Raw genomic sequence first — 27,598 nt, 5'->3', positions numbered from 1 at the left:
ACTGAAAACTTAACTGTTGTAACCAGTGTCAGGCAGCTACTGCCAAGGCAAAAAGACTGTAAATTAGTTTCCATTTGGATAATCTACAATGTGGATAATACTAATTTCCAAGGTCTGTCTGTACTGAACACACTACGAGCTGGAAGTAGAGCCAGTGTTTGCATTACATGCCATAAAAAGACTCTTTAAATTTGTTAATTTTATATGCCCTCAATTACATTAGTTTAATTATCTCTCCGAGAGAATATTATCACATTTTTTTTGTTGTTAAATCGTGTTTATGGCGTACAACAATCACTATCAATACAATACCTCATTGAAAAAGGATTACACTCAGAAGGAATTAAACTGTGGCAAGGTCCCACCGAGAGTTGAACTCGGATTGCTGGATTCAGAGTCCAGAGTCCATTACACCATGGAACCCTTGACAATAGAGTGCAGTTTGGATATTTCTACTAAACAGGCAGTGCGTGTAATTACAATAACAGGTCGGCTATCATTCAAAATCGACCTCCCACAATAATCAAGTGGGCATAGCTTCTGTGCCTGCATGATCACCAAGATGTACAATTATTTTCTATTGCGGTTATATAACAAAAGCTAGAACCCTGCATTTGGAAAGGGAAAATACTATTAACAACTCAATGGGAAAAAACTGGGAAATGAAATTATGAATTTCAGTTGACTGAAAACTTAACTGTTGTAACCAGTGTCAGGCAGCTACTGCCAAGGCAAAAAGACTGTAAATTGGTTTCCATTTGGATAATCTACAATGTGGATAATACTAATTTCCAAGGTCTGTCTGTACTGAACACACTACGAGCTGGAAGTAGAGCCAGTGTTTGCATTACATGCCATAAAAAGACTCTTTAAATTTGTTAATTTTATATGCCCTCAATTACATTGCTTTAATTATCTCTACGAGAGAATATTATCACATTTTTTTTGTTGTTAAATCGTGTTTATGGCGTACAACAATTACTATCAATACAATACCTCATTGAAAAAGGATTACACTCAAAAGGAATTAAACTGTGGCAAGGTCCCACCGAGAGTTGAACTCAGATTGCTGGATTCAGAGTGCTAACCATTACACCATGGAACCCTTGACAATAGAGTGCACTTTGGATATTTCTACTAAACAGGCAGTACGTGTAATTACCATAACAGGTCGGCTATCATTCAAAATCGACCTCCCACAATAATCAAGAGGGCATAGCTTCTGTGCCTGCATGATCACCAAGATGTACAATTATTTTCTATTGCGGTTATATAACAAAAGCTAGAACCCTGCATTTGGAAAGGGAAAATACTATTAACAACTCAATGGGAAAAAAATGGGAAATGAAATTATGAATTTCAGTTGACTGAAAACTTAACTGTTGTAACCAGTGTCAGGCAGCTACAGCCAAGGCAAAAAGACTGTAAATTAGTTTCCATTTGGATGATCTACAATGTGGATAATACTAATTTCCAAGGTCTGTCTGTACTGAACACACTACGAGCAGGAAGTAGAGCCAGTGTTTGCATTACATGCCATAAAAAGACTCTTTAAATTTGTTAATTTTATATGCCCTCAATTACATTGCTTTAATTATCTCTACGAGAGAATATTATCACATTTTTTTTGTTGTTAAATCGTGTTTATGGCGTACAACAATTACTATCAATACAATACCTCATTGAAAAAGGATTACACTCAAAAAAGGAATTAAACTGTGGCAAGGTCCCACCGAGAGTTGAACTCGGATTGCTGGATTCAGAGTCCAGAGTGCTAACCATTACACCATGGAACCCTTGACAATAGAGTGCAGTTTGGATATTTTTACTAAACAGACAGTACGTGTAATTACAATAAAAGGTCGGCTATCATTCAAAATCGACCTCCCACAATAATCAAGAGGGCATAGCTTCTGTGCCTGCATGATCACCAAGATGTACAATTATTTTCTATTGCGGTTATTTAACAAAAGCTAGAACCCTGCATTTGGAAAGGGAAAATACTATTAACAACTCAATGGGAAAAAACTGGGAAATGAAATTATGAATTTCAGTTGACTGAAAACTTAACTGTTGTAACCAGTGTCAGGCAGCTACTGCCAAGGCAAAAAGACTGTAAATTAGTTTCCAATTGGATAATCTACAATGTGGATCATACTAATTTCCAAGGTCTGTCTGTACTGAACACCCTACGAGCTGGAAGTAGAGCCAGTGTTTGCATTACATGCCATAAAAAGACTCTTTAAATTTGTTAATTTTATATGCCCTCAATTACATTGGTTTAATTATCTCTACAAGAGATTATTTTCACTTTTTTTTTGTTGTTAAATCGTGTTTATGGCGTACAACAATCACTATCAATACAATACCTCATTGAAAAAGGATTACACTCAGAAATCAGAATTAAATTGTGGCAATGTCCCACCGACAGCTGAACTCGGATTGCTGGATTCAGAGTCCAGAGTGCTAACCATTACACCATGGAACCCTTGACAATAGAGTGCAGTTTGGATATTTCTACTAAACAGGCAGTACGTGTAATTACAATAACACGTCGGCTATCATTTAAAATAGACCTCCCACAATAGTCAAGAGGGCATAGCTTCTGTGCCTGCATGATCACCAAGATGTACAATTATTTTCTATTGCGGTTACATAATAAAAGCTAGAACCCTGCATTTGGAAAGGGAAAATACTATTAACAACTCAATGGGAAAAAACTGAGAAATGAAATTATGAATTTCAGTTGACTGAAAACTTAACTGTTGTAACCAGTGTCAGGCAGCTACTGCCAAGGCAAAAAGACTGTAAATTAGTTTCCATTTGGATAATCTACAATGTGGATAATACTAATTTCCAAGGTCTGTCTGTACTGAACACACTACGAGCTGGAAGTAGAGCCAGTGTTTGCATTACATGCCATAAAAAGACTCTTTAAATTTGTTAATTTTATATGCCCTCAATTACATTGCTTTAATTATCTCTACGAGAGAATATTATCACATTTTTTTTGTTGTTAAATCGTGTTTATGGCGTACAACAATTACTATCAATACAATACCTCATTGAAAAAGGATTACACTCAAAAGGAATTAAACTGTGGCAAGGTCCCACCGAGAGTTGAACTCAGATTGCTGGATTCAGAGTGCTAACCATTACACCACGGAACCCTTGACAATAGAGTGCAGTTTGGATATTTCTACTAAACAGGCAGTACGTGTAATTACCATAACAGGTCGGCTATCATTCAAAATCGACCTCCCACAATAATCAAGAGGGCATAGCTTCTGTGCCTGCATGATCACCAAGATGTACAATTATTTTCTATTGCGGTTATATAACAAAAGCTAGAACCCTGCATTTGGAAAGGGAAAATACTATTAACAACTCAATGGGAAAAAAATGGGAAATGAAATTATGAATTTCAGTTGACTGAAAACTTAACTGTTGTAACCAGTGTCAGGCAGCTACAGCCAAGGCAAAAAGACTGTAAATTAGTTTCCATTTGGATGATCTACAATGTGGATAATACTAATTTCCAAGGTCTGTCTGTACTGAACACACTACGAGCTGGAAGTAGAGCCAGTGTTTGCATTACATGCCATAAAAAAGACTCTTTAAATTTGTTAATTTTATATGCCCTCAATTACATTGCTTTAATTATCTCTACGAGAGAATATTATCACATTTTTTTTGTTGTTAAATCGTGTTTATGGCGTACAACAATTACTATCAATACAATACCTCATTGAAAAAGGATTACACTCAAAAGGAATTAAACTGTGGCAAGGTCCCACCGAGAGTTGAACTCGGATTGCTGGATTCAGAGTGCTAACCATTACACCATGGAACCCTTGACAATAGAGTGCAGTTTGGATATTTCTACTAAACAGGCAGTACGTGTAATTACCATAACAGGTTGGCTATCATTCAAAATCGACCTCCCACAATAATCAAGAGGGCATAGCTTCTGTGCCTGCATGATCACCAAGATGTACAATTATTTTCTATTGCGGTTATATAACAAAAGCTAGAACCCTGCATTTGGAAAGGGAAAATACTATTAACAACTCAATGGGAAAAAAATGGGAAATGAAATTATGAATTTCAGTTGACTGAAAACTTAACTGTTGTAACCAGTGTCAGGCAGCTACTGCCAAGGCAAAAAGACTGTAAATTAGTTTCCATTTGGATGATCTACAATGTGGATAATACAAATTTCCAAGGTCTGTCTGTACTGAACACACTACGAGCTGGAAGTAGAGCCAGTGTTTGCATTACATGCCATAAAAAGACTCTTTAAATTTGTTAATTTTATATGCCCTCAATTACATTGGTTTAATTATCTCTACGAGAGAATATTATCACATTTTTTTTGTTGTTAAATCGTGTTTATGGCGTACAACAATCACTATCAATACAATACCTCATTGAAAAAGGATTACACTCAAAAGGAATTAAACTACTATTATTACAAGGTCCCACCGAGAGTTGAACTCGGATTGCTGGATTCAGAGTCCAGAGTGCTAACCATTACACCATGGAACCCTTGACAATAGAGTGCAGTTTGGATATTTTTACTAAACAGACAGTACGTGTAATTACAATAAAAGGTCGGCTATCATTCAAAATCGACCTCCCACAATAATCAAGAGGGCATAGCTTCTGTGCCTGCATGATCACCAAGATGTACAATTATTTTCTATTGCGGTTATATAACAAAAGCTAGAACCCTGCATTTGGAAAGGGAAAATACTATTAACAACTCAATGGGAAAAAACTGGGAAATGAAATTATGAATTTCAGTTGACTGAAAACTTAACTGTTGTAACAAGTGTCAGGCAGCTACTGCCAAGGCAAAAAGACTGTAAATTAGTTTCCAATTGGATAATCTACAATGTGGATCATACTAATTTCCAAGGTCTGTCTGTACTGAACACCCTACGAGCTGGAAGTAGAGCCAGTGTTTGCATTACATGCCATAAAAATACTCTTTAAATTTGTTAATTTTATATGCCCTCAATTACATTGGTTTAATTATCTCTACAAGTGAATATTTTCACTTTTTTTTTGTTGTTAAATCGTGTTTATGGCGTACAACAATCACTATCCATACAATACCTCATTGAAAAAGGATTACACTCAGAAATCAGAATTAAATTGTGGCAATGTCCCACCGACAGTGGAACTCGGATTGCTGGATTCAGAGTCCAGAGTGCTAACCATTACACCATGGAACCCTTGACAATAGAGTGCAGTTTGGATATTTCTACTAAACAGGCAGTACGTGTAATTACAATAACACGTCGGCTATCATTCAAAATCGACCTCCCACAATAATCAAGAGGGCATAGCTTCTGTGCCTGCATGATCACCAAGATGTACAATTATTTTCTATTGCGGTTACATAACAAAAGCTAGAACCCTGCATTTGGAAAGGGAAAATACTATTAACAACTCAATGGGAAAAAACTGAGAAATGAAATTATGAATTTCAGTTGACTGAAAACTTAACTGTTGTAACCAGTGTCAGGCAGCTACAGCCAAGTCAAAAAGACTGTAAATTAGTTTCCATTTGGATAATCTACAATGTGGATAATACTAATTTCCAAGGTCTGTCTGTACTGAACACACTACGAGCTGGAAGTAGAGCCAGTGTTTGCATTACATGCCATAAAAAGACTCTTTAAATTTGTTAATTTTATATGCCCTCAATTACATTGGTTTAATTATCTCTACGAGAGAATATTATCACATTTTTTTTGTTGTTAAATCGTGTTTATGGCGTACAACAATAACTATCAATACAATACCTCATTGAAAAAAGGATTACACTCAGAAGGAATTAAACTGTGGCAAAGTCCCACCGAGAGTTGAACTCGGATTGCTGGATTCAGAGTCCAGAGTGCTAACCATTACACCATGGAACCCTTGACAATAGAGTGCAGTTTGGATATTTCTACTAAACAGGCAGTACGTGTAATTACAATAACAAGTCGGCTATCATTCAAAATCGACCTCCCACAATAATCAAGAGGGCATAGCTTCTGTGCCTGCATGATCACCAAGATGTACAATTATTTTCTATGGCGGTTATATAACAAAAGCTAGAACCCTGCATTTGGAAAGGGAAAATACTATTAACAACTCAATGGGAAAAAACTGGGAAATGAAATTATGAATTTCAGTTGACTGAAAACTTAACTGTTGTAACCAGTGTCAGGCAGCTACTGCCAAGGCAAAAAGACTGTAAATTAGTTTCCATTTGGATAATCTACAATGTGGATAATACTAATTTCCAAGGTCTGTCTGTACTGAACACACTACGAGCTGGAAGTAGAGCCAGTGTTTGCATTACATGCCATAAAAAGACTCTTTAAATTTTGTTAATTTTATATGCCCTCAATTACATTGGTTTAATTATCTCTACGAGAGAATATTATCACATTTTTTTTGTTGTTAAATCGTGTTTATGGCGTACAACAATAACTATCAATACAATACCTCATTGAAAAAGGATTACACTCAGAAGGAATTAAACTGTGGCAAGGTCCCACCGAGAGTTGAACTCGGATTGCTGGATTCAGAGTGCTAACCATTACACCATGGAACCCTTGACAATAGAGTGCAGTTTGGATATTTCTACTAAACAGGCAGTACGTGTAATTACAATAACACGTCGGCTATCATTCAAAATCGACCTCCCACAATAATCAAGAGGGCATAGCTTCTGTGCCTGCATGATCACCAAGATGTACAATTATTTTCTATTGCGGTTATATAACAAAAGCTAGAACCCTGCATTTGGAAAGGGAAAATACTATTAACAACTCAATGGGAAAAAACTGAGAAATGAAATTATGAATTTCAGTTGACTGAAAACTTAAAGGGAATGTGTCGCCAGAAAAACATGTTTTTTTTTAAAAAATTAAACATTTAGTGTGTGGGTGATTAAACATTGTTCAAATTTTTTTTATTTTTTTCGCGAGTCAGGAAATATTATAAATTTTTTCTAATTTATAATACTACCCATTTTTGGTCACTAGATGGAGCTAGTTCCCAAAATTGCAGCATTGCAACATTGGGTTAAAAGCCCTCGCTCTAGTGAGCTCTCAGCATCCCCCCCTCCTTTATCCTGGCTAGTGCCGTGATAAACGAGGGGTTTGAAAGGTTTAACCTCCTACACTGTGTGTCGCCATTTTTTGAGGTAACCCACAGTGTAGTAGGTTTACATACAGTAGTAAACACACACAAACACTAACATACATTGAAATCTCTTACCTGCTCCTGCCGCCGCGGCTCCCTCCGGCCCGTCCGCTCCCTTTGCTGCCACTGTTCCATGTGCACTTGTCCGGAAGCCGTGACCGGAAGTAGTAATATTACTGTCCGGCCGCGACTTCCGGTCCACAGGAAAATGGCGCCGGACGGCGCCAATTTCGAATAGGACTGTGTGGGAGCGGCGCATGCGCAGTTCCCACACAGACGCCGTACACGGCAGTCAATGGGACGGGAGCCGTTCGTCGTCCCTATGGGACTGTGGCTGCCGTATTCCATGTCTGTGTGTGTCGTTAATCGACACACACAGAAATGGAACAAAAAATGGCAGCCCCCATAGGGAAGAAAAAGTGTAAAAATAAGAAAAAGTAAAACACAAACACACAAATGAATATAAACGTTTTTAATAAAGCACTAACATCTTTAACATATAAAAAAATAATTTGTGATGACACTGTTCCTTTAACTGTTGTAACCAGTGTCAGGCAGCTACTGCCAAGGCAAAAAGACTGTAAATTAGTTTCCATTTGGATAATCTACAATGTGGATAATACTAATTTCCAAGGTCTGTCTGTACTGAACACACTACGAGCTGGAAGTAGAGCCAGTGTTTGCATTACATGCCATAAAAAGACTCTTTAAATTTGTTAATTTTATATGCCCTCAATTACATTGGTTTAATTATCTCTACGAGAGAATATTATCACATTTTTTTTGTTGTTAAATCGTGTTTATGGCGTACAACAATAACTATCAATACAATACCTCATTGAAAAAGGATTACACTCAGAAGGAATTAAACTGTGGCAAGGTCCCACCGAGAGTTGAACTCGGACTGCTGGATTCAGAGTGCTAACCATTACACCATGGAACCCTTGACAATAGAGTGCAGTTTGGATATTTCTATTAAACAGGCAGTACATGTAATTACGATTCAAAATCGACCTCCCACAATAATCAAGAGGGCATAGCTTCTGTGCCTGCATGATCACCAAGATGTACAATTATTTTCTATTGCGGTTACATAACAAAAGCTAGAACCCTGCATTTGGAAAGGGAAAATAATATTAACAACTCAATGGGAAAAAACTGAGAAATGAAATTATGAATTTCAGTTGACTGAAAACTTAACTGCTGTAACCAGTGTCAGGCAGCTACTGCCAAGGCAAAAATACTGTAAATTAGTTTCCAATTGGATAATCTACAATGTGGATCATACTAATTTCCAAGGTCTGTCTGTACTGAACACCCTACGAGCTGGAAGTAGAGCCAGTGTTTGCATTACATGCCATAAAAATACTCTTTAAATTTGATAATTTTATATGCCCTCAATTACATTGGTTTAATTATCTCTACGAGAGAATATTATCACATTTTTTTTGTTGTTAAATCGTGTTTATGGCGTACAACAATAACTATCAATACAATACCTCATTGAAAAAGGATTACACTCAGAAGGAATTAAACTGTGTCAAGGTCCCACCGAGAGTTGAACTCGGATTGCTGGATTCAGAGTGCTAACCATTACACCATGGAACCCTTGACAATAGAGTGCAGTTTGGATATTTCTACTAAACAGACAGTACGTGTAATTACAAAAACAGGTCGGCTATCATTCAACCCTTGACAATAGAGTGCAGTTTGGATATTTCTACTAAACAGGCAGTACGTGTAATTACAATAACAGGTCGGCTATCATTCAAAATCGACCTCCCACAATAATCAAGAGGGCATAGCTTCTGTGCCTGCATGATCACCAAGATGTACAATTATTTTCTATTGCGGTTATATAACAAAAGCTAGAACCCTGCATTTGGAAAGGGAAAATACTATTAACAACTCAATGGGAAAAAACTGGGAAATGAAATTATGAATTTCAGTTGACTGAAAACTTAACTGTTGTAACCAGTGTCAGGCAGCTACTGCCAAGGCAAAAAGACTGTAAATTAGTTTCCAATTGGATAATCTACAATGTGGATCATACTAATTTCCAAGGTCTGTCTGTACTGAACACACTACGAGCTGGAAGTAGAGCCAGTGTTTGCATTACATGCCATAAAAAGACTCTTTAAATTTGTTAATTTTATATGCCCTCAATTACATTGGTTTAATTATCTCTACGAGAGAATATTATCACTTTTTTTTGTTGTTAAATCGTGTTTATGGCGTACAACAATCACTATCAATACAATACCTCATTGAAAAAGGATTACACTCAGAAGGAATTAAACTGTGGCAAGGTCCCACCGAGAGATGAACTTGGATTGCTGGATTCAGAGTCCAGAGTGCTAACCATTACACCATGGAACCCTTGACAATAGAGTGCTGTTTGGATATTTCTACTAAACAGACAGTACGTGTAATTACAATAACAGGTCGGCTATCATTCAACCCTTGACAATAGAGTGCAGTTTGGATATTTCTACTAAACAGGCAGTACGTGTAATTACAATAACAGGTCGGCTATCATTCAAAATCGACCTCCCATAATAATCAAGAGGGCATAGCTTCTGTGCCTGCATGATCACCAAGATGTACAATTATTTTCTATTGCGGTTATATAACAAAAGCTAGAACCCTGCATTTGGAAAGGGAAAATACTATTAACAACTCAATGGGAAAAAACTGGGAAATGAAATTATGAATTTCAGTTGACTGAAAACTTAACTGTTGTAACCAGTGTCAGGCAGCTACTGCCAAGGCAAAAAGACTGTAAATTAGTTTCCAATTGGATAATCTACAATGTGGATCATACTAATTTCCAAGGTCTGTCTGTACTGAACACCCTACGAGCTGGAAGTAGAGCCAGTGTTTGCATTACATGCCATAAAAAGACTCTTTAAAATTGTTAATTTTATATGCCCTCAATTACATTGGTTTAATTATCTCTACAAGAGAATATTATCACTTTTTTTGTTGTTAAATCGTGTTTATGGCGTACAACAATCACTATCCATACAATACCTCATTGAAAAAGGATTACACTCAGAAGGAAGTAAATTGTGGCAATGTCCCACCGACAGTTGAACTCGGATTGCTGGATTCAGAGTCCAGAGTGCTAACCATTACACCATGGAACCCTTGACAATAGAGTGCAGTTTGGATATTTCTACTAAACAGGCAGTACGTGTAATTACAATAACAGGTCGGCTATCATTCAAAATCGACCTCCCACAATAATCAAGAGGGCATAGCTTCTGTGCCTGCATGATCACCAAGATGTACAATTATTTTCTATTGTGGTTATATAACAAAAGCTAGAACCCTGCATTTGGAAAGGGAAAATACTATTAACAACTCAATGGGAAAAAACTGGGAAATGAAATTATGAATTTCAGTTGACTGAAAACTTAACTGTTGTAACCAGTGTCAGGCAGCTACTGCCAAGGCAAAAAGACTGTAATCTAGTTTCCAATTGGATAATCTACAATGTGGATCATACTAATTTCCAAGGTCTGTCTGTACTGAACACACTACGAGCTGGAAGTAGAGCCAGTGTTTGCATTACATGCCATAAAAAGACTCTTTAAATTTGTTAATTTTATATGCCCTCAATTACATTGGTTTAATTATCTCTACGAGAGAATATTATCACTTTTTTTTGTTGTTAAATCGTGTTTATGGCGTACAACAATTACTATCAATACAATACCTCATTGAAAAAGGATTACACTCAGAAGGAATTAAACTGTGGCAAGGTCCCACCGAGAGTTGAACTCGGATTGCTGGATTCAGAGTCCAGAGTGCTAACCTTTACACCATGCAACCATTGACAATAAAGTGCAGTTTGGATATTTCTACTAAACAGGCAGTACGTGTAATTACAATAACACGTCGGCTATCATTCAAAATCGACCTCCCACAATAATCAAGAGGGCATAGCTTCTGTGCCTGCATGATCACCAAGATGTACAATTATTTTCTATTGCGGTTATATAACAAAAGCTAGAACCCTGCATTTGGAAAGGGAAAATACTATTAACAACTCAATGGGAAAAAACTGAGAAATGAAATTATGAATTTCAGTTGACTGAAAACTTAACTGTTGTAACCAGTGTCAGGCAGCTACTGCCAAGGCAAAAAGACTGTAAATTAGTTTCCATTTGGATAATCTACAATGTGGATAATACTAATTTCCAAGGTCTGTCTGTACTGAACACCCTACGAGCTGGAAGTAGAGCCAGTGTTTGCATTACATGCCATAAAAATACTCTTTAAATTTGTTAATTTTATATGCCCTCAATTACATTGGTTTAATTATCTCTACGAGAGAATATTATCACATTTTTTTGTTGTTAAATCGTATTTATGGCGTACAACAATAACTATCCATACAATACCTCATTGAAAAAGGATTACACTCAGAAGGAATTAAACTGTGTCAAGGTCCCACCGAGAGTTGAACTCAGATTGCTGGATTCAGAGTGCTAACCATTACACCATGGAACCCTTGACAATAGAGTGCAGTTTGGATATTTCTACTAAACAGGCAGTACGTGTAATTACCATAACAGGTCGGCTATCATTCAAAATCGACCTCCCACAATAATCAAGAGGGCATAGCTTCTGTGCCTGCATGATCACCAAGATGTACAATTATTTTCTATTGTGGTTATATAACAAAAGCTAGAACCCTGCATTTGGAAAGGGAAAATACTATTAACAACTCAATGGGAAAAAAATGGGAAATGAAATTATGAATTTCAGTTGACTGAAAACTTAACTGTTGTAACCAGTGTCAGGCAGCTACAGCCAAGGCAAAAAGACTGTAAATTAGTTTCCATTTGGATGATCTACAATGTGGATAATACTAATTTCCAAGGTCTGTCTGTACTGAACACACTACGAGCTGGAAGTAGAGCCAGTGTTTGCATTACATGCCATAAAAAGACTCTTTAAATTTGTTAATTTTATATGCCCTCAATTACATTGGTTTAATTATCTCTACGAGAGAATATTATCAAATTTTTTTTGTTGTTAAATCGTGTTTATGGCGTACAACAATAACTATCAATACTATACCTCATTGAAAAAAAGGATTACACTCAGAAGGAATTAAGCTGTGGCAAGGTCCCACCGAGAGTTGAACTCGGATTGCTGGATTCAGAGTGCTAACCATTACACCATGGAACCCTTGACGATAGAGTGCAGTTTGGATATTTCTACTAAACAGGCAGTACGTGTAATTACAATAAAAGGTCGGCTATCATTCAAAATCGACCTCCCACAATACTCATGAGGGCATAGCTTCTGTGCCTGCATGATCACCAAGATGTACAATTATTTTCTATTGCGGTTATATAACAAAAGCTAGAACCCTGCATTTGGAAAGGGAAAATACTATTAACAACTCAATGGGAAAAAACTGGGAAATGAAATTATGAATTTCAGTTGACTGAAAACTTAACTGTTGTAACCAGTGTCAGGCAGCTACTGCCAAGGCAAAAAGACTGTAAATTAGTTTCCAATTGGATAATCTACAATGTGGATCATACTAATTTCCAAGGTCTGTCTGTACTGAACACCCTACGAGCTGGAAGTAGAGCCAGTGTTTGCATTACATGCCATAAAAAGACTCTTTAAATTTGTTAATTTTATATGCCCTCAATTACATTGGTTTAATTATCTCTACAAGAGAATATTATCACTTTTTTTTTGTTGTTAAATCGTGTTTATGGCGTACAACAATCACTATCCATACAATACCTCATTGAAAAAGGATTACACTCAGAAGGAATTAAATTGTGGCAATGTCCCACTGACAGTTGAACTCGGATTGCTGGATTCAGAGTCCAGAGTGCTAACCATTACACCATGGAACCCTTGACAATAGAGTGCAGTTTGGATATTTCTACTAAACAGGCAGTACGTGTAATTACAATAACAGGTTGGCTATCATTCAAAATCGACCTCCCACAATAATCAAGAGGGCATAGCTTCTGTGCCTGCATGATTACCAAGATGTACAATTATTTTCTATTGCGGTTATATAACAAAAGCTAGAACCCTGCATTTGGAAAGGGAAAATACTATTAACAACTCAATGGGAAAAAACTGGGAAATGAAATTATGAATTTCAGTTGACTGAAAACTTAACTGTTGTAACCAGTGTCAGGCAGCTACAGCCAAGGCAAAAAGACTGTAAATTAGTTTCCATTTGGATAATCTACAATGTGGATAATACTAATTTCCAAGGTCTGTCTGTACTGAACACACTACGAGCTGGAAGTAGAGCCAGTGTTTGCATTACATGCCATAAAAAGACTCTTTACATTTGTTAATTTTATATGCCCTCAATTACATTGCTTTAATTATCTCTACGAGAGAATATTATCACATTTTTTTTGTTGTTAAATCGTGTTTATGGCGTACAACAATTACTATCAATACAATACCTCATTGAAAAAGGATTACACTCAAAAGGAATTAAACTGTGGCAAGGTCCCACCGAGAGTTGAACTCAGATTGCTGGATTCAGAGTGCTAACCATTACACCATGGAACCCTTGACAATAGAGTGCAGTTTGGATATTTCTACTAAACAGGCAGTACGTGTAATTACCATAACAGGTCGGCTATCATTCAAAATCGATCTCCCACAATAATCAAGAGGGCATAGCTTCTGTGCCTGCATGATCACCAAGATGTACAATTATTTTCTATTGCGGTTATATAACAAAAGCTAGAACCCTGCATTTGGAAAGGGAAAATACTATTAACAACTCAATGGGAAAAAAATGGGAAATGAAATTATGAATTTCAGTTGACTGAAAACTTAACTGTTGTAACCAGTGTCAGGCAGCTACTGCCAAGGCAAAAAGACTGTAAATTAGTTTCCATTTGGATGATCTACAATGTGGATAATACTAATTTCCAAGGTCTGTCTGTACTGAACACACTACGAGCTGGAAGTAGAGCCAGTGTTTGCATTACATGCCATAAAAAGACTCTTTAAATTTGTTAATTTTATATGCCCTCAATTACATTGCTTTAATTATCTCTACGAGAGAATATTATCACATTTTTTTTGTTGTTAAATCGTGTTTATGGCGTACAACAATTACTATCAATACAATACCTCATTGAAAAAGGGTTACACTCAAAAGGAATTAAACTGTGGCAAGGTCCCACCGAGAGTTGAACTCAGATTGCTGGATTCAGAGTCCAGAGTGCTAACCACTACACCATGGAACCCTTGACAATAGAGTGCAGTTTGGATATTTTTACTAAACAGGCAGTACGTGTAATTACAATAACAGGTCGGCTATCATTCAAAATCGACCTCCCACAATAATCAAGAGGGCATAGCTTCTGTGCCTGCATGATCACCAAGATGTACAATTATTTTCTATTGCGGATATATAACAAAAGCTAGAACCCTGCATTTGGAAAGGGAAAATACTATTAACAACTCAATGGGAAAAAACTGGGAAATGAAATTATGAATTTCAGTTGACTGAAAACTTAACTGTTGTAACCAGTGTCAGGCAGCTACTGCCAAGGCAAAAAGACTGTAAATTAGTTTCCAATTGGATAATCTACAATGTGGATCATACTAATTTCCAAGGTCTGTCTGTACTGAACACCCTACGAGCTGGAAGTAGAGCCAGTGTTTGCATTACATGCCATAAAAAGACTCTTTAAATTTGTTAATTTTATATGCCCTCAATTACATTGGTTTAATTATCTCTACAAGAGAATATTTTCACTTTTTTTTTGTTGTTAAATCGTGTTTATGGCGTACAACAATCACTATCCATACAATACCTCATTGAAAAAGGATTACACTCAGAAATCAGAATTAAATTGTGGCAATGTCCCACCGACAGCTGAACTCGGATTGCTGGATTCAGAGTCCAGAGTGCTAACCATTACACCATGGAACCCTTGACAATAGAGTGCAGTTTGGATATTTCTACTAAACAGGCAGTACGTGTAATTACAATAACACGTCGGCTATCATTTAAAATAGACCTCCCACAATAGTCAAGAGGGCATAGCTTCTGTGCCTGCATGATCACCAAGATGTACAATTATTTTCTATTGCGGTTACATAATAAAAGCTAGAACCCTGCATTTGGAAAGGGAAAATACTATTAACAACTCAATGGGAAAAAACTGAGAAATGAAATTATGAATTTCAGTTAACTGAAAACTTAACTGTTGTAACCAGTGTCAGGCAGCTACTGCCAAGGCAAAAAGACTGTAAATTAGTTTCCATTTGGATAATCTACAATGTGGATAATACTAATTTCCAAGGTCTGTCTGTACTGAACACACTACGAGCTGGAAGTAGAGCCAGTGTTTGCATTACATGCCATAAAAAGACTCTTTAAATTTGTTAATTTTATATGCCCTCAATTACATTGCTTTAATTATCTCTACGAGAGAATATTATCACATTTTTTTTGTTGTTAAATCGTGTTTATGGCGTACAACAATTACTATCAATACAATACCTCATTGAAAAAGGATTACACTCAAAAGGAATTAAACTGTGGCAAGGTCCCACCGAGAGTTGAACTCGGATTGCTGGATTCAGAGTGCTAACCATTACACCATGGAACCCTTGACAATAGAGTACAGTTTGGATATTTCTACTAAACAGGCAGTACGTGTAATTACCATAACAGGTCGGCTATCATTCAAAATCGACCTCCCACAATAATCAAGAGGGCATAGCTTCTGTGCCTGCATGATCACCAAGATGTACAATTATTTTCTATTGCGGTTATATAACAAAAGCTAGAACCCTGCATTTGGAAAGGGAAAATACTATTAACAACTCAATGGGAAAAAAATGGGAAATGAAATTATGAATTTCAGTTGACTGAAAACTTAACTGTTGTAACCAGTGTCAGGCAGCTACAGCCAAGGCAAAAAGACTGTAAATTAGTTTCCATTTGGATGATCTACAATGTGGATAATACAAATTTCCAAGGTCTGTCTGTACTGAACACACTACGAGCTGGAAGTAGAGCCAGTGTTTGCATTACATGCCATAAAAAGACTCTTTAAATTTGTTAATTTTATATGCCCTCAATTACATTGCTTTAATTATCTCTACGAGAGAATATTATCACATTTTTTTTGTTGTTAAATCGTGTTTATGGCGTACAACAATTACTATCAATACAATACCTCATTGAAAAAGGATTACACTCAAAAGGAATTAAACTACTATTATTACAAGGTCCCACCGAGAGTTGAACTCGGATTGCTGGATTCAGAGTCCAGAGTGCTAACCATTACACCATGGAACCCTTGACAATAGAGTGCAGTTTGGATATTTCTACTAAACAGGCAGTACGTGTAATTACAATAACAAGTCGGCTATCATTCAAAATCGACCTCCCACAATAATCAAGAGGGCATAGCTTCTGTGCCTGCATGATCACCAAGATGTACAATTATTTTCTATTGCGGTTATATAACAAAAGCTAGAACCCTGCATTTGGAAAGGGAAAATACTATTAACAACTCAATGGGAAAAAACTGGGAAATGAAATTATGAATTTCAGTTGACTGAAAACTTAACTGTTGTAACCAGTGTCAGGCAGCTACTGCCAAGGCAAAAAGACTGTAAATTAGTTTCCATTTGGATAATCTACAATGTGGATAATACTAATTTCCAAGGTCTGTCTGTACTGAACACACTACGAGCTGGAAGTAGAGCCAGTGTTTGCATTACATGCCATAAAAAGACTCTTTAAATTTGTTAATTTTATATGCCCTCAATTACATTGGTTTAATTATCTCTACGAGAGAATATTATCACATTTTTTTTGTTGTTAAATCGTGTTTATGGCGTACAACAATAACTATCAATACAATACCTCATTGAAAAAGGATTACACTCAGAAGGAATTAAACTGTGGCAAGGTCCCACCGAGAGTTGAACTCGGACTGCTGGATTCAGAGTGCTAACCATTACACCATGGAACCCTTGACAATAGAGTGCAGTTTGGATATTTCTACTAAACAGGCAGTACGTGTAATTACAATAACACGTCAGCTATCATTCAAAATCGACCTCCAAAATAATCAAGAGGGCATAGCTTCTGTGCCTGCATGATCACCAAGATGTACAATTATTTTCTATTGCGGTTATATAACAAAAGCTAGAACCCTGCATTTGGAAAGGGAAAATACTATTAACAACTCAATGGGAAAAAACTGAGAAATGAAATTATGAATTTCAGTTGACTGAAAACTTAACTGTTGTAACCAGTGTCAGGCAGCTACTGCCAAGGCAAAAAGACTGTAAATTAGTTTCCATTTGGATAATCTACAATGTGGATAATACTAATTTCCAAGGTCTGTCTGTACTGAACACACTACGAGCTGGAAGTAGAGCCAGTGTTTGCATTACATGCCATAAAAATACTCTTTAAATTTGTTAATTTTATATGCCCTCAATTACATTGGTTTAATTATCTCTACGAGAGAATATTATCACATTTTTTTTGTTGTTAAATCGTGTTTATGGCGTACAACAATAACTATCAATACAATACCTCATTGAAAAAGGATTACACTCAGAAGGAATTAAACTGTGTCAAGGTCCCACCGAGAGTTGAACTCGGATTGCTGGATTCAGAGTGCTAACCATTACACCATGGAACCCTTGACAATAGAGTGCAGTTTGGATATTTCTACTAAACAGACAGTACGTGTAATTACAAAAACAGGTCGGCTATCATTCAACCCTTGACAATAGAGTGCAGTTTGGATATTTCTACTAAACAGGCAGTACGTGTAATTACAATAACAGGTCGGCTATCATTCAAAATCGACCTCCCACAATAATCAAGAGGGCATAGCTTCTGTGCCTGCATGATCACCAAGATGTACAATTATTTTCTATTGCGGTTATATAACAAAAGCTAGAACCCTGCATTTGGAAAGGGAAAATACTATTAACAACTCAATGGGAAAAAACTGGGAAATGAAATTATGAATTTCAGTTGACTGAAAACTTAACTGTTGTAACCAGTGTCAGGCAGCTACTGCCAAGGCAAAAAGACTGTAAATTAGTTTCCAATTGGATAATCTACAATGTGGATCATACTAATTTCCAAGGTCTGTCTGTACTGAACACACTACAAGCTGGAAGTAGAGACAGTGTTTGCATTACATGCCATAAAAAGACTCTTTAAATTTGTTAATTTTATATGCCCTCAATTACATTGGTTTAATTATCTCTACGAGAGAATATTATCACATTTTTTTTGTTGTTAAATCGTGTTTATGGCGTACAACAATCACTATCAATACAATACCTCATTAAAAAAGGATTACACTCAGAATGAATTAAACTGTGGCAAGGTCCCACCGAGAGATGAACTTGGATTGCTGGATTCAGAGTCCAGAGTGCTAACCATTACACCATGGAACCCTTGACAATAGAGTGCAGTTTGGATATTTCTACTAAACAGGCAGTACGTTTAATTACAATAACAGGTCGGCTATCATTCAAAATCGACCTCCCACAATAATCAAGAGGGCATAGCTTCTGTGCCTGCATGATCACCAAGATGTACAATTATTTTCTATTGCGGTTATATAACAAAAGCTAGAACCCTGCATTTGGAAAGGGAAAATACTATTAACAACTCAATGGGAAAAAACTGGGAAATGAAATTATGAATTTCAGTTGACTGAAAACTTAACTGTTGTAACCAGTGTCAGGCAGCTACTGCCAAGGCAAAAAGACTGTAAATTAGTTTCCATTTGGATAATCTACAATGTGGATAATACTAATTTCCAAGGTCTGTCTGTACTGAACACACTACGAGCTGGAAGTAGAGCCAGTGTTTGCATTACATGCCATAAAAATACTCTTTAAATTTGTTAATTTTATATGCCCTCAATTACATTGGTTTAATTATCTCCACGAGAGAATATTATCACATTTTTTTTGTTGTTAAATCGTGTTTATGGCGTACAACAATAACTATCAATACAATACCTCATTGAAAAAGTATTACACTCAGAAGGAATTAAACTGTGTCAAGGTCCCACCGAGAGTTGAACTCAGATTGCTGGATTCAGAGTGCTAACCATTACACCATGGAACCCTTGACAATAGAGTGTAGTTTGGATATTTCTACTAAACAGGCAGTACGTGTAATTACCATAACAGGTCGGCTATCATTCAAAATCGACCTCCCACAATAATCAAGAGGGCATAGCTTCTGTGCCTGCATGATCACCAAGATGTACAATTATTTTCTATTGCGGTTATATAACAAAAGCTAGAACCCTGCATTTGGAAAGGGAAAATACTATTAACAACTCAATGGGAAAAAACTGGGAAATGAAATTATGAATTTCAGTTGACTGAAAACTTAACTGTTGTAACCAGTGTCAGGCAGCTACTGCCAAGGCAAAAAGACTGTAAATTAGTTTCCAATTGGATAATCTACAATGTGGATCATACTAATTTCCAAGGTCTGTCTGTACTGAACACACTACAAGCTGGAAGTAGAGACAGTGTTTGCATTACATGCCATAAAAAGACTCTTTAAATTTGTTAATTTTATATGCCCTCAATTACATTGGTTTAATTATCTCTACGAGAGAATATTATCACATTTTTTTTGTTGTTAAATCGTGTTTATGGCGTACAACAATCACTATCAATACAATACCTCATTAAAAAAGGATTACACTCAGAATGAATTAAACTGTGGCAAGGTCCCACCGAGAGATGAACTTGGATTGCTGGATTCAGAGTCCAGAGTGCTAACCATTACACCATGGAACCCTTGACAATAGAGTGCAGTTTGGATATTTCTACTAAACAGGCAGTACGTTTAATTACAATAACAGGTCGGCTATCATTCAAAATCGACCTCCCACAATAATCAAGAGGGCATAGCTTCTGTGCCTGCATGATCACCAAGATGTACAATTATTTTCTATTGCGGTTATATAACAAAAGCTAGAACCCTGCATTTGGAAAGGGAAAATACTATTAACAACTCAATGGGAAAAAACTGGGAAATGAAATTATGAATTTCAGTTGACTGAAAACTTAACTGTTGTAACCAGTGTCAGGCAGCTACTGCCAAGGCAAAAAGACTGTAAATTAGTTTCCATTTGGATAATCTACAATGTGGATAATACTAATTTCCAAGGTCTGTCTGTACTGAACACACTACGAGCTGGAAGTAGAGCCAGTGTTTGCATTACATGCCATAAAAATACTCTTTAAATTTGTTAATTTTATATGCCCTCAATTACATTGGTTTAATTATCTCCACGAGAGAATATTATCACATTTTTTTTGTTGTTAAATCGTGTTTATGGCGTACAACAATAACTATCAATACAATACCTCATTGAAAAAGTATTACACTCAGAAGGAATTAAACTGTGTCAAGGTCCCACCGAGAGTTGAACTCAGATTGCTGGATTCAGAGTGCTAACCATTACACCATGGAACCCTTGACAATAGAGTGTAGTTTGGATATTTCTACTAAACAGGCAGTACGTGTAATTACCATAACAGGTCGGCTATCATTCAAAATCGACCTCCCACAATAATCAAGAGGGCATAGCTTCTGTGCCTGCATGATCACCAAGATGTACAATTATTTTCTATTGCGGTTATATAACAAAAGCTAGAACCCTGCATTTGGAAAGGGAAAATACTATTAACAACTCAATGGGAAAAAAATGGGAAATTAAATTATGAATTTCAGTTGACTGAAAACTTAACTGTTGTAACCAGTGTCAGGCAGCTACAGCCAAGGCAAAAAGACTGTAAATTAGTTTCCATTTGGATGATCTACAATGTGGATAATACTAATTTCCAAGGTCTGTCTGTACTGAACACACTACGAGCTGGAAGTAGAGCCAGTGTTTGCATTACATGCCATAAAAAGACTCTTTAAATTTGTTAATTTCATATGCCCTCAATTACATTGGTTTAATTATCTCTACGAGAGAATATTATCACTTTTTTTTGTTGTTAAATCGTGTTTATGGCGTACAACAATCACTATCAATACAATACCTCATTGAAAAAGGATTACACTCAGAAGGAATTAAACTGTGGCAAGGTCCCACCGAGAGATGAACTTGGATTGCTGGATTCAGAGTCCAGAGTGCTAACCATTACACCATGGAACCCTTGACAATAGAGTGCAGTTTGGATATTTCTACTAAACAGACAGTACGTGTAATTACAATAACAGGTCGGCTATCATTGAACCCTTGACAATAGAGTGCAGTTTGGATATTTCTACTAAACAGGCAGTACGTGTAATTACAATAACAGGTCGGCTATCATTCAAAATCGACCTCCCACAATAATCAAGAGGGCATAGCTTCTGTGCCTGCATGATCACCAAGATGTACAATTATTTTCTATTGCGGTTATATAACAAAAGCTAGAACCCTGCATTTGGAAAGGGAAAATACTATTAACAACTCAATGGGAAAAAACTGGGAAATGAAATTATGAATTTCAGTTGACTGAAAACTTAACTGTTGTAACCAGTGTCAGGCAGCTACTGCCAAGGCAAAAAGACTGTAAATTAGTTTCCAATTGGATAATCTACAATGTGGATCATACTAATTTCCAAGGTCTGTCTGTACTGAACACACTACGAGCTGGAAGTAGAGCCAGTGTTTGCATTACATGCCATAAAAAGACTCTTTAAATTTGATAATTTTATATGCCCTCAATTACATTGGTTTAATTATCTCTACGAGAGAATATTATCACTTTTTTTTGTTGTTAAATCGTGTTTATGGCGTACAACAATCACTATCAATACAATACCTCATTGAAAAAGGATTACACTCAGAAGGAATTAAACTGTGGCAAGGTCCCACCGAGAGATGAACTTGGATTGCTGGATTCAGAGTCCAGAGTGCTAACCATTACACCATGGAACCCTTGACAATAGAGTGCAGTTTGGATATTTCTACTAAACAGGCAGTACGTGTAATTACAATAACAGGTCGGCTATCATTCAACCCTTGACAATAGAGTGCAGTTTGGATATTTCTACTAAACAGGCAGTACGTGTAATTACAATAACAGGTCGGCTATCATTCAAAATCGACCTCCCACAATAATCAAGAGGGCATAGCTTCTGTGCCTGCATGATCACCAAGATGTACAATTATTTTCTATTGCGGTTATATAACAAAAGCTAGAACCCTGCATTTGGAAAGGGAAAATACTATTAACAACTCAATGGGAAAAAACTGGGAAATGAAATTATGAATTTCAGTTGACTGAAAACTTAACTGTTGTAACCAGTGTCAGGCAGCTACTGCCAAGGCAAAAAGACTGTAAATTAGTTTCCATTTGGATGATCTACAATGTGGATAATACTAATTTCCAAGGTCTGTCTGTACTGAACACACTACGAGCTGGAAGTAGAGCCAGTGTTTGCATTACATGCCATAAAAAGACTCTTTAAATTTGTTAATTTTATATGCCCTCAATTATATTGGATTAATTATCTCTACGAGAGAATGTTATCTCATTTTTTTTGTTGTTAAATCGTGTTTATGGCGTACAACAATTACTATCAATACAATACCTCATTGAAAAAGGATTACACTCAAAAGGAATTAAACTGTGGCAAGGTCCCACCGAGAGTTGAACTCGGATTGCTGGATTCAGAGTGCTAACCATTACACCATGGAACCCTTGACAATAGAGTACAGTTTGGATATTTCTACTAAACAGGCAGTACGTGTAATTACCATAACAGGTCGGCTATCATTCAAAATCGACCTCCCACAATAATCAAGAGGGCATAGCTTCTGTGCCTGCATGATCACCAAGATGTACAATTATTTTCTATTGCGGTTATATAACAAAAGCTAGAACCCTGCATTTGGAAAGGGAAAATACTATTAACAACTCAATGGGAAAAAAATGGGAAATGAAATTATGAATTTCAGTTGACTGAAAACTTAACTGTTGTAACCAGTGTCAGGCAGCTACAGCCAAGGCAAAAAGACTGTAAATTAGTTTCCATTTGGATGATCTACAATGTGGATAATACAAATTTCCAAGGTCTGTCTGTACTGAACACACTACGAGCTGGAAGTAGAGCCAGTGTTTGCATTACATGCCATAAAAAGACTCTTTAAATTTGTTAATTTTATATGCCCTCAATTACATTGCTTTAATTATCTCTACGAGAGAATATTATCACATTTTTTTTGTTGTTAAATCGTGTTTATGGCGTACAACAATTACTATCAATACAATACCTCATTGAAAAAGGATTACACTCAAAAGGAATTAAACTACTATTATTACAAGGTCCCACCGAGAGTTGAACTCGGATTGCTGGATTCAGAGTCCAGAGTGCTAACCATTACACCATGGAACCCTTGACAATAGAGTGCAGTTTGGATATTTCTACTAAACAGGCAGTACGTGTAATTACAATAACAAGTCGGCTATCATTCAAAATCGACCTCCCACAATAATCAAGAGGGCATAGCTTCTGTGCCTGCATGATCACCAAGATGTACAATTATTTTCTATTGCGGTTATATAACAAAAGCTAGAACCCTGCATTTGGAAAGGGAAAATACTATTAACAACTCAATGGGAAAAAACTGGGAAATGAAATTATGAATTTCAGTTGACTGAAAACTTAACTGTTGTAACCAGTGTCAGGCAGCTACTGCCAAGGCAAAAAGACTGTAAATTAGTTTCCATTTGGATAATCTACAATGTGGATAATACTAATTTCCAAGGTCTGTCTGTACTGAACACACTACGAGCTGGAAGTAGAGCCAGTGTTTGCATTACATGCCATAAAAAGACTCTTTAAATTTGTTAATTTTATATGCCCTCAATTACATTGGTTTAATTATCTCTACGAGAGAATATTATCACATTTTTTTTGTTGTTAAATCGTGTTTATGGCGTACAACAATAACTATCAATACAATACCTCATTGAAAAAGGATTACACTCAGAAGGAATTAAACTGTGGCAAGGTCCCACCGAGAGTTGAACTCGGACTGCTGGATTCAGAGTGCAGAGTGCTAACCATTACACCATGGAACCCTTGACAATAGAGTGCAGTTTGGATATTTCTACTAAACAGGCAGTACGTGTAATTACAATAACACGTCAGCTATCATTCAAAATCGACCTCCAAAATAATCAAGAGGGCATAGCTTCTGTGCCTGCATGATCACCAAGATGTACAATTATTTTCTATTGCGGTTATATAACAAAAGCTAGAACCCTGCATTTGGAAAGGGAAAATACTATTAACAACTCAATGGGAAAAAACTGAGAAATGAAATTATGAATTTCAGTTGACTGAAAACTTAACTGTTGTAACCAGTGTCAGGCAGCTACTGCCAAGGCAAAAAGACTGTAAATTAGTTTCCATTTGGATAATCTACAATGTGGATAATACTAATTTCCAAGGTCTGTCTGTACTGAACACACTACGAGCTGGAAGTAGAGCCAGTGTTTGCATTACATGCCATAAAAATACTCTTTAAATTTGTTAATTTTATATGCCCTCAATTACATTGGTTTAATTATCTCTACGAGAGAATATTATCATATTTTTTTGTTGTTAAATCGTGTTTATGGCGTACAACAATAACTATCAATACAATACCTCATTGAAAAAGGATTACACTCAGAAGGAATTAAACTGTGTCAAGGTCCCACCGAGAGTTGAACTCGGATTGCTGGATTCAGAGTGCTAACCATTACACCATGGAACCCTTGACAATAGAGTGCAGTTTGGATATTTCTACTAAACAGACAGTACGTGTAATTACAAAAACAGGTCGGCTATCATTCAACCCTTGACAATAGAGTGCAGTTTGGATATTTCTACTAAACAGGCAGTACGTGTAATTACAATAACAGGTCGGCTATCATTCAAAATCGACCTCCCACAATAATCAAGAGGGCATAGCTTCTGTGCCTGCATGATCACCAAGATGTACAATTATTTTCTATTGCGGTTATATAACAAAAGCTAGAACCCTGCATTTGGAAAGGGAAAATACTATTAACAACTCAATGGGAAAAAACTGGGAAATGAAATTATGAATTTCAGTTGACTGAAAACTTAACTGTTGTAACCAGTGTCAGGCAGCTACTGCCAAGGCAAAAAGACTGTAAATTAGTTTCCAATTGGATAATCTACAATGTGGATCATACTAATTTCCAAGGTCTGTCTGTACTGAACACACTACAAGCTGGAAGTAGAGACAGTGTTTGCATTACATGCCATAAAAAGACTCTTTAAATTTGTTAATTTTATATGCCCTCAATTACATTGGTTTAATTATCTCTACGAGAGAATATTATCACATTTTTTTTGTTGTTAAATCGTGTTTATGGCGTACAACAATCACTATCAATACAATACCTCATTAAAAAAGGATTACACTCAGAATGAATTAAACTGTGGCAAGGTCCCACCGAGAGATGAACTTGGATTGCTGGATTCAGAGTCCAGAGTGCTAACCATTACACCATGGAACCCTTGACAATAGAGTGCAGTTTGGATATTTCTACTAAACAGGCAGTACGTTTAATTACAATAACAGGTCGGCTATCATTCAAAATCGACCTCCCACAATAATCAAGAGGGCATAGCTTCTGTGCCTGCATGATCACCAAGATGTACAATTATTTTCTATTGCGGTTATATAACAAAAGCTAGAACCCTGCATTTGGAAAGGGAAAATACTATTAACAACTCAATGGGAAAAAACTGGGAAATGAAATTATGAATTTCAGTTGACTGAAAACTTAACTGTTGTAACCAGTGTCAGGCAGCTACTGCCAAGGCAAAAAGACTGTAAATTAGTTTCCATTTGGATAATCTACAATGTGGATAATACTAATTTCCAAGGTCTGTCTGTACTGAACACACTACGAGCTGGAAGTAGAGCCAGTGTTTGCATTACATGCCATAAAAATACTCTTTAAATTTGTTAATTTTATATGCCCTCAATTACATTGGTTTAATTATCTCCACGAGAGAATATTATCACATTTTTTTTGTTGTTAAATCGTGTTTATGGCGTACAACAATAACTATCAATACAATACCTCATTGAAAAAGTATTACACTCAGAAGGAATTAAACTGTGTCAAGGTCCCACCGAGAGTTGAACTCAGATTGCTGGATTCAGAGTGCTAACCATTACACCATGGAACCCTTGACAATAGAGTGTAGTTTGGATATTTCTACTAAACAGGCAGTACGTGTAATTACCATAACAGGTCGGCTATCATTCAAAATCGACCTCCCACAATAATCAAGAGGGCATAGCTTCTGTGCCTGCATGATCACCAAGATGTACAATTATTTTCTATTGCGGTTATATAACAAAAGCTAGAACCCTGCATTTGGAAAGGGAAAATACTATTAACAACTCAATGGGAAAAAACTGGGAAATGAAATTATGAATTTCAGTTGACTGAAAACTTAACTGTTGTAACCAGTGTCAGGCAGCTACTGCCAAGGCAAAAAGACTGTAAATTAGTTTCCAATTGGATAATCTACAATGTGGATCATACTAATTTCCAAGGTCTGTCTGTACTGAACACACTACAAGCTGGAAGTAGAGACAGTGTTTGCATTACATGCCATAAAAAGACTCTTTAAATTTGTTAATTTTATATGCCCTCAATTACATTGGTTTAATTATCTCTACGAGAGAATATTATCACATTTTTTTTGTTGTTAAATCGTGTTTATGGCGTACAACAATCACTATCAATACAATACCTCATTAAAAAAGGATTACACTCAGAATGAATTAAACTGTGGCAAGGTCCCACCGAGAGATGAACTTGGATTGCTGGATTCAGAGTCCAGAGTGCTAACCATTACACCATGGAACCCTTGACAATAGAGTGCAGTTTGGATATTTCTACTAAACAGGCAGTACGTTTAATTACAATAACAGGTCGGCTATCATTCAAAATCGACCTCCCACAATAATCAAGAGGGCATAGCTTCTGTGCCTGCATGATCACCAAGATGTACAATTATTTTCTATTGCGGTTATATAACAAAAGCTAGAACCCTGCATTTGGAAAGGGAAAATACTATTAACAACTCAATGGGAAAAAACTGGGAAATGAAATTATGAATTTCAGTTGACTGAAAACTTAACTGTTGTAACCAGTGTCAGGCAGCTACTGCCAAGGCAAAAAGACTGTAAATTAGTTTCCATTTGGATAATCTACAATGTGGATAATACTAATTTCCAAGGTCTGTCTGTACTGAACACACTACGAGCTGGAAGTAGAGCCAGTGTTTGCATTACATGCCATAAAAATA

General features: G+C 36.5%; 7 non-coding genes across 7 annotated transcripts; all 7 read right to left on the bottom strand.

Moving 5' to 3' along the window:
- Positions 1–1,724: 1,724 nt before the first annotated feature.
- Positions 1,725–1,796, bottom strand: TRNAQ-CUG (transfer RNA glutamine (anticodon CUG)). The gene has a single exon. It is a non-coding gene; the product is annotated as a tRNA-Gln (tRNA).
- A 2,680-nt stretch (positions 1,797–4,476) lies between these two features.
- Positions 4,477–4,548, bottom strand: TRNAQ-CUG (transfer RNA glutamine (anticodon CUG)). Its single transcript has one exon. It is a non-coding gene; the product is annotated as a tRNA-Gln (tRNA).
- A 1,310-nt stretch (positions 4,549–5,858) lies between these two features.
- On the bottom strand, positions 5,859–5,930 carry TRNAQ-CUG (transfer RNA glutamine (anticodon CUG)). Its single transcript has one exon. It is a non-coding gene; the product is annotated as a tRNA-Gln (tRNA).
- An 8,466-nt stretch (positions 5,931–14,396) lies between these two features.
- On the bottom strand, positions 14,397–14,468 carry TRNAQ-CUG (transfer RNA glutamine (anticodon CUG)). Its single transcript has one exon. It is a non-coding gene; the product is annotated as a tRNA-Gln (tRNA).
- A 1,997-nt stretch (positions 14,469–16,465) lies between these two features.
- On the bottom strand, positions 16,466–16,537 carry TRNAQ-CUG (transfer RNA glutamine (anticodon CUG)). Its single transcript has one exon. It is a non-coding gene; the product is annotated as a tRNA-Gln (tRNA).
- Positions 16,538–23,572: 7,035 nt separating this feature from the next.
- TRNAQ-CUG (transfer RNA glutamine (anticodon CUG)) lies at positions 23,573–23,644 on the bottom strand. The gene has a single exon. It is a non-coding gene; the product is annotated as a tRNA-Gln (tRNA).
- Positions 23,645–24,261: 617 nt separating this feature from the next.
- TRNAQ-CUG (transfer RNA glutamine (anticodon CUG)) lies at positions 24,262–24,333 on the bottom strand. The gene has a single exon. It is a non-coding gene; the product is annotated as a tRNA-Gln (tRNA).
- Positions 24,334–27,598: the final 3,265 nt, after the last annotated feature.

The sequence above is a fragment of the Rhinoderma darwinii genome, chromosome 3, assembly GCF_050947455.1.
Source record: "Rhinoderma darwinii isolate aRhiDar2 chromosome 3, aRhiDar2.hap1, whole genome shotgun sequence".
In the NCBI taxonomy this organism is placed as follows: domain Eukaryota; kingdom Metazoa; phylum Chordata; class Amphibia; order Anura; family Rhinodermatidae; genus Rhinoderma; species Rhinoderma darwinii.
This window is presented reverse-complemented; position numbering and strand designations above follow the sequence as displayed.